Consider the following 8743-nt stretch of genomic DNA (forward strand, 5'->3'; position numbering starts at 1 on the left):
TTTTACATATAAGGAAACTGATTCAAAGAGGAGAAGTGACTTGACCAAGACCACATAGCAAATGTATGAGAAGGGTCCCCAGGCTATTTTGTCTCCTACCACTGCTATTTTCCACTGCACCACATTCTCCTGCTTGGTGGAGGGCCAATTTGAGGAAGATCCCTGGGCTAGCATCAGGAGATCAGACTTTTTCTCTCACGGACTGTCTGTGCTCAGGTAATGATGAAAACATGAATTACTATTTATTAAGTCCCCACAGTGTCAAATTCTTTACACGCTTGCTCTCTTGTAGCTTCTGCAAGACCCAAAGATGGGTTCTAGCATGATCTCTACTTCCCAGAGAAGAAAACAGGCACATAAATGTGGAGTTATTTCCCCCAAGTCACAGAACCAGCACTGAGAGCTACTGGATCGCTGAGGCTATGTTCCGTGTGTATGTGTGTGTGTGTGTGCTTCTAATCAGGTTATGAAAGAACATAATTTTTTTAAATCCAAAAAAAAAATGCAAAAGGTGAAACAACAAACAAGCAAACAAATAAAACTTCTCCTGAATCACTCTGTTCAGAAACAAACTGTTACCATTGTCTTTGTGCCCTTCGATTACTTTTGTATGCAAACATAAACGTGTGTATACACATATCCATATCCGGTTTGCTATCAGCAATGTACTATGCTAGATGCACCGTTCTTAGCTCCCTCTTTGTCACAATCTTGGACAATTTTCCCTCTCTGCGCACAGATCTGCATAGCTTTCACCCTAAAGATGCCCCATGGTTTGTTTTCCTCGGGCTTTGGCATTACTTTCAACTTGGGGGTCACCCCAGACTCTGGAGCTAGAGATTTTCAACACCAGTTACATATACTTTTCTTAACCTTGTACATTAGTTTCACACCTACACTGATGTCATTTTCCAACACCCCATGCTGTGTGTTGCTTTATACTTCTTCCTCTGATTAATTAAGCACCGGACTGCTAACCACACTGTCGGCAGCTCAAACCCACCAGCCGCTCTCAGAAACTCTATACAGTACAGTCTCACTATGAGTCGGAACCAACTTGAGGAAAAACAACAAGGATGACCCTCAAAAAAGTGCCCTGATGATACAGTGGGTTAATCACTGGGCTGCTAACTGAAAGGTTGGAGGTTTGGATGCACTAGTTGTTCCGCAGGAGAAAGATGAGGTGGTCTGCTTCCATAAATAAAGAATTACAACCTTGGGAGCCCTATGGAGTGGCTCTTCTCTATCCTTCAGGGTCACTATGAGTCCGAATGGACTTCATGGCGATGAGTTAATGGCCCTTGAAAGGGGCATTGTGGGGCAGTGGTTAAAACACTTGCCTGTTAATTTAAAAATTGGTGGTTCAAACCCACCAGCCACTCTACAGGACAGCCTTGGAAACCCCCGAGGGCATTCTCCTCTGTCCTGTGGGGTTGCTAGGCGTCAAACTTGACTTGATGGCAGTGGGTTTGGTTTGGTTTGGGGGAGTGGTAATTGAGAGCATGGAAGGGATCAAGCTGACTTTCCCCTAGAAATCCTAAGGGATCTAAGACTTTGGAACTCAGTTTGACCCCAGAGTGAATGCTGCTTCCAGTTCTCCACCCTCTGTGGAATTTGGAAGGGCTCCTGGGATGCGGCCCAGGGACACCCTGGCCCCGAGGCGGGCTACTGAAGGAGACAAGCCCCTTTCCTGGAACTGCCAGGGTCTCCTTCCACCCCTCCCAGCACTTCTCCAGGCACAAAATGGCCATCCCCCTGTTTCAGGGCTTAGTGAAGCAAGTCACATGCCTCCCCTGGACTTGCTGCTATTGTACAAGAGTCCTTGGAGGGTCTTTGGGCCTAACGCAAACACATGGAAGATCCCAGCCTTGCCTTTCAAACCTGGCCACGGACCCGGCCTGTCCAATCCTCCCTCCAGCCCTAGCAGCTGTCCCCACTCACCATAGGGACCGTCCACCGGTGCCCCAAGGGGCGCGTTCACACTGACCATGGCCAAGCCCACCCAGCCGGAGACCCGGGGGCATGGAGGACCCGGCCTCACGCACAGCAGCGGCAGCGGGGCCACCGGGAGCCAGGCCAAGAAGGTAGTGAGCACAACCAGCTGCCACCACCAGGTTATCTTATTGATTCTTCTAATCGCCCAAGGTGGGTGGATATGTTAAAGAGTAACCAGTCACTTAGGGAACCTGTGGCTGGGGACTGTCGCTGTCACCATGACAACACCGACCTACCCAGACTGGAGGTCCACTAGGGCCCTAGTCCTGCACATTAGGGTTGGGGGTATCTGGAACCAGATGTGGGGGGACACCAGCCCCCTACCACTAAGGAAAGGGACTGGGCAACAGAGGATGGCAGGTGAGAGTCCAAGCTGGGTTGGGTTTTATGGCTCCAAACAATGGGTGTGGCATGATGTGGGAGGAATAGGGAAGCCTGGGAGGAGGAGAAAAGGGTAGAGAACTTCATTTACAAAGTGCCTCTGGGATGCTGGGAGGTTCTGCTCAGGTACTGCCAATTTTTAAATGAAACCTTCTGAGTTTAGGAGAGTCATTCCAATCTAATAGATGAGGAAACAGAGGCACAGAGAAAACTTGCTCGTCATGAGTCTCACAGCTGGGACATGAAGAACTGGGAATTACAACCCACAATCTCCCATTTATCTTGCATATATTGACTCTCCCCTTCATTTGCTTAGCATAATGTTTGTGAGGAGGCCCTGGGAGGTACAAAGAGTTAACACACTTCACTGGTAACTGAAGATCCCCTTGGAAGAAAGACCTAGTGATTTACTTTGTGGGGGGAAAAAAATCAGTCATTGACGTAACATAGATCACAAAGTTTATGTTCTGCATCCTTGTTTGGTGAATAGTGTCTGTGGTCTTACAAGCCTGCGTGTGTGTGGCTAAGATGCAACCGTTGTACTCTACTACCTCAGAGCCAAAGAGAAACAAGGAGACCAAAGACTCCATATAGGACAAATAGTCTGCACAAAACACAGCCTCATCTATCGTGAAAGAAGAACTAGATGATGCCTGGCTGCCACTAACGATGGTTCTATCAGGATCACAGTAGATAGGTCCTGACAGAATGGGAGGAAAGTATGGAACAGAACTTAAATTCCTAAATAATCAACACTTATTGGATCAATTGATACTAGAAGACTCCCTGAGGCTATCACCCTAAGATACTCTTTAAACTTGAGCCAAAACTACCCCTGAAGTCACCAGTTAGCTATATAACACATTGGCTCATAAAATCAACAATATCACTTGTGAATACAGTGCACCTTTGAAAAGTCATCCTTACCAGACCAAAGGGTCAACAATTACTCAAAGCAAAGATAAAATGGTAAGAGGGCAGGTAAATTTGATGACAAAATATCCGGAATGGAATGAATAAAAATGTTGACACATTGTGAAAAATGTAGACAATGTCTGAACAATTTGTGTGGTGGTAGTGGTGTGCCGTGGAGTCGGTTCTGACTCATAGCGACCCTGTACAGGGTTTCTGAGGCTGTAAATCTTTATGGGGGCAGAAAGCCTTATTTTTCTCCCGTGGAACAGCTGGTAGTTTCGAACTGCTAACCTTGAGGTTAGCAGCCCAACTTGTAACCACTATGCTACCAGAGCTCCTTGAATTTGTGTAGTAATTGCTAAACAGGAACCTAATTTTCTGTATAAACTTTCACTGAAAACACAATAAAATATTATTTAAAAATAAATCCCATCATTGAAAGTCCTATGGAACACAGTTCTTCTTGGACATATATGTTGTTGTTAAGTGCCGTCAAGTCGGCTCCGACCCATAGTGACCCTGTATAGGGTTTCCGAGGAGCAGCTGGTGAGCTTGAACCGCTGAGCTTGCAGTTCAAATGGCTTTGCAATCTGGCGCATTAACCCACAGCGCTGTACCAGGACATATATATGGACATATATGGGGTCACCAAAAGTCAGAGTACACTCAACAGCATCTGGTAAGATAAGGTAATGTTTGTGGGATTATCCATGTTGTTACTATGAGTAGTTTGTTCCTTTTCTCATGGTTGAGTAGCACTCCATTGTATAAGTATGGTAGTTTTTTGTAGCATGAACCATCATGTTGTCTCCAGTTTGGGGTTACTATGAATTGTCGTTATAATTGTTGTTGTTAAATGCCGTTGAGTCAATTCCCACTCACAGCGACCCTGTGTAGGGTTTCCAAGGAACAGCTGGTGAGCTTGGACAGCCAACCTTACAATTCAAACCCACCTTGCAGCCCAGCATATTAACCCACAGTGCCTCACCAGGACTGCCTATTATGAATTGTTGGTAAGGGCTGTGGAGTTGGTTCTGACCCACAGCGATCCTGTATAGGGTTTCCGAGGAGCGGCTGGTAAGCTTGAACCGCCAACTTTGCTGTTCAAACCGACTTTGCAGTCCAGCGCATTAACTCACAATGCCACACCAGGACTCCTACTATGAATGGTTGTTGTTGTTGTTAGTGCCATTGAGTTGGGTTCCAAACCATAGCCACCCTGTATAGGGTTTCCAAGGAGCAGCTGGTGACCTTGAACCGCAGGCCTCCAGGTTCAAGTGGACTGACTTTGCAGTCCAGCACATTAACCAACAAATAAGGAGCTCTGGTAATGTAGTGATTACAAATCGGGCTGCTAATCTCATGGTCAGCAGTTCGAAACTACCAGCTGTTCCACTGGAGAAAGATGAGGCTTTCTGCTCCCGTAAAGATTTACAGCCTCGGAAATCATATACAGGGTCACTATGGGTCGGAACCGACTCCATAGTGCATAACCACAACAACATTAACCAACAACACCACACCAAGACTCCGAACTAAGCAGCCATAAATTTCATGCACATGTTTTTGTGTGGACATGTTTTTCATTTCTCTTTGGTTAAATTTCTAAGAATGGAATTGCTGGTTAATAAGGAGCCTGGTGTTGTTGTGGGTTGTGTTGAGTTGCCAACCTGAAAGTCAGCAGTTCAATTCCACCATCCGCTCCAAAGGAGAAAGACGAGAGTTTTTGCTCCCTTAAAGATTTACAGCTTTGGAGACCCTATAAAAGGCCTTGTTGAGTTGCAACTGACTTAACTGCACGCAAACACCACCACCACCTTGGTAAGTATGTGTTTAATTATAATATAAATAATATAATAAAGTGTGAAACTGTTTCCAAAGTGGTTGTACCATTGTGCACTCCCACCCACATATAAGACAACTCTTGGTTGATCCACATTCTCATCAGCATTTGCTGTTGTCGGTCTTCTTAACTTGAACCATTCTAGTGGATATGATCATCCCTTTTGTATTAATTTTCAACTTACTTTACAATTTGAAAACCCAATACAGCTCTCCACCACCGTACCTCGCAAAATTGAGGAAATCAAGGACTTCCTGCTCACAGCCAAGCGAAAGGATGCCAAATCTGTCAAGATCAAGAAAAACAAGGCCAACGTGAAGTTTAAGATTCGGTGCAGCAGATACCTCTACACCTCGGTCATCACCGACAAGGAGAAGGCTGAGAAGCTGAAGCAGACCCTACCCCCAGGTTAGGCAGTGAAGGAGCTGAAATGAATCAGACATGCTGATTCGAACTGCAATAAAAAATTTTAAATCTCAAAAAAGAAACCAATACATTCATTCACATGCTGAAAATAAAACTTGTGCAAATAGCATTTAGTGAAAGTAAGACTCTCTCCCTTCTTAGTAGAATTCCCAAATCTCACTCTACAAAAGTTTTTTTTTTTTTTTAGAGCTTCAAAAAATCACAAAACATGGTTTATTCATGAATTGTTAAGAGATATTAATGCAAAGTTATGTCTTGGTGACCCAAAACACAGACTTTCCTTCCTCCCTCTTTGGTTTTTCAATCTGGCTCTGCAGTAGGATGGTGAGGATGAGTGATCTTGGGTTCTCAAGGCCAGGAGTCCATAAACATATAAGAGAATCTTCCAGCCAGGCCTCATACAACGTCTTCTTCCATCTTGTGGTGAACTCATCGGCACTCCTGGCCCCTGGGAACAGAAGGAATCGGAGGAGAAAGACTCACTGGATCCCCCAGATGAGGCATTGGGAATGGGTTTAGCGATGACTCAGTCATTCTCAACAAGGCCACATGGCAAAGCCAACCATGAACAACCTGGGATGGCTCAGTTGGAGAACTGTTGACATGTGGCCTCCGTCTATTTCTCTTTCAGTCCAGATTGTTTCCAGAAGAAAGCCTCAGTTGGGTGCTAGTGTGGCTTTAACATCTTCTTGGCACTTTACTATACCTCCTTTTTCCAGAGAGACTTCAGCTGGCAATGCTATTGTGGAGAGTTGTCACTGAGTTGGCTTTGACTCATGGCAACCTTCTGTTGATGTGAAGTGCTATGGAGTTGTTTCTGACCCATAGCGACCCTGTATCTACTAAAGTTTTTAACAAACCCATGTAAGTGTTTGCATAAATTGTTCACACACATACACAAAGAGTAAATGCTGATAGAGAGACAGCTGCCATGAAGGCAGCTTCCGCTCCCGGGCCTGTCTGCACAGCAGTTCCCCGTCCTGCCCTTTCCTCACAATCACCAGCATGTTTGAGGGCATTGTGCCAGCCCATCTCCCCGAGAGCATCCCTCATCATCAGTGACGCTTTGCTTCCCCAAACATGGCATTCTCCTTCAGCGACTGATACCTCCTGATGATGTATGCAAAGCAAGTGAGTTGAACACTGTTCTCTTGTGATCCGGAAGGTTTTCACTGGCTAATTTTTTTGAAGATTGCCAGTCCTTTCTTCCTAGTCTGTCTTAGTCTAGAAACTCCACTGAAACCTGTCCACCATGGGTGACCCTGATGGCATTTGAAATACTAGTGGGTTATGAGTTGGGCTGCTAATATAAGATCAGTAGTTTGAATCTATCAGTGGTTCTGAAGGAGAAAGATGAGGCTTTCTGCCCCTGTAAAGATTCACAGCCTCAGAAACCCTACACAGAGTAACTAGGAGTCAGAACCAACTCTGCAGCACATCACCACCACACACCACCCACACCACCTACATAGTAGCACACACTGACAGAGGGTGTTGGCATATAGATACAGGGAACATGTTAAACACACTTTTGCAAATATTTTTTTCTTTATGAGTCAGAATCAACTCAGTGGCAGAGGGTTTGACTTTGTTTTCTGTTCTTCGTATCAGCATAGCTACCTCATTATTGAGTAGTTACACAGAGTCCTGTTGTACTGATGTACCAGCCATGAGTTTACCAGCTGCTACTGTTAGAGATCTGGTAGCATAGTGGTTACGAATCAGGCTGTGAACCACAAGGTCAGCAGTTCAAAACTACTACCAGCTGTTCCGTGGGAGAAAGATGAGGATTTCTGCTCCCGTAAGATTTACAGCCTCAGAAACTCTGCACAGGATCACTATGAGTCGGAAACAACTCAATGGCACTTAACAACAACAACTGTTGGGCATTTAGAATGCTTCCAGGCTTTTGCCACTACCAACAGTGAAGATCTGTCTAGATACATTTGAAATCTCATGTGGGAGTACTTCTGTGGAATAGGTGTCTGGAAGCAGCATCCTATCAACATTTAAACATACTGCAATATCTCTTCTATTAAAACAGAAATGCCTTCCCCATCCCAGCCTCCCTTATCCTCTCTCTCTCCTTCCCCTGCAGTGATATTTTTCAAATAGTGGTCTACATAATTATTTCTAGAAGTCCTGGGTTACTACCATTAGGTTGGTTGTTCAAACCCACCAGAGGCTCTGTATGAGAAAAATGAGGCTGCTTGCTCCTGTAAAGGATTATAGTTTCAGAAACCCTATGTTGTTGTTATGTGCCGTAGAGTTGGTTCCGACTCACAGTCACCCTGTATAGGGTTTCCAAGGCTGTAAATCTTCACGGGAGCAGAAAGCCTCATCTTTCTCCCATGGAACAGCTGGTAGTTTTGAACTGCTGACTGTGAGGTTCACAGCCCGATTCGTAACCACTATGCTACTAGGAAGTCCTATGATGCAGTGCTACTCTGTCATCTAAAGTTGCTATAAGTCAGAATCAACTTGAGGGCACACAACACTCGATACCACAGTCCCCTCTCCTACAGACACACCCACCACCACCACCTCACCAATCCCAGAGAGACTTCTTTGTCAAGGTAAGAATGGCCTCTTTGTCTAATCATTCAATATAGATTTTACTAGACCCTCATCATCATTTGACAGTTGACCTCCCGTTTCTTTTAAATATCTACTTCACTTGGCATCTATAACATCATGTTGCTGGTGTTAAGTGTTGACGAGTTCCTCATTCATGGTTCCCACTCATGTTGATGTTGTTAAGTGTCATTGAGTCAGTTCCAACCCATAGCGACCCTGTATAGGGTTTCCAAGGAACAGCTGGTGAGCTTGAACCACTGACCTTGAAGTTAAAAAGACTTTGCAGTCTGATGCATTAGCCCACAGCGCCACACCAGGACTCCCATTCCCACTCGTGTTGTTGCTATTATGCGCTGTGGAGTCGGTTCCAACTCATAGCGACCCTGTACAGGGCTTCCGAGGCTGTAAATCTTTACAGGAGCAGAAAACCTCATCTTTCTCCCGCCAAACAATTGGTAATTTTGAGCTGCTGACCATGAGATTAGCATCCTGATTTGTAGCCACTACGCTAACTCACAGTGACCCATTGGGTCACTTTCTGAGGAGCAGCTGGTGGATTTGAACTGCCAACCTTGCTGTTAGCAGTTTGGTACTTATCCTACAGGA

At 45.2% G+C, this 8743-nt stretch overlaps 1 pseudogene; it reads left to right on the plus strand.

The window, feature by feature from the left end:
• Nucleotides 1-1988: 1988 nt before the first annotated feature.
• On the plus strand, nucleotides 1989-5568 carry LOC102818204 (annotated as a pseudogene).
• The last annotated feature ends 3175 nt before the right edge of the window (nucleotides 5569-8743 follow it).

Source organism: Chrysochloris asiatica, unplaced genomic scaffold (genome assembly GCF_000296735.1).
Source record: "Chrysochloris asiatica unplaced genomic scaffold, ChrAsi1.0 scaffold00023, whole genome shotgun sequence".
Classification (NCBI taxonomy): Eukaryota; Metazoa; Chordata; class Mammalia; order Afrosoricida; family Chrysochloridae; genus Chrysochloris; species Chrysochloris asiatica.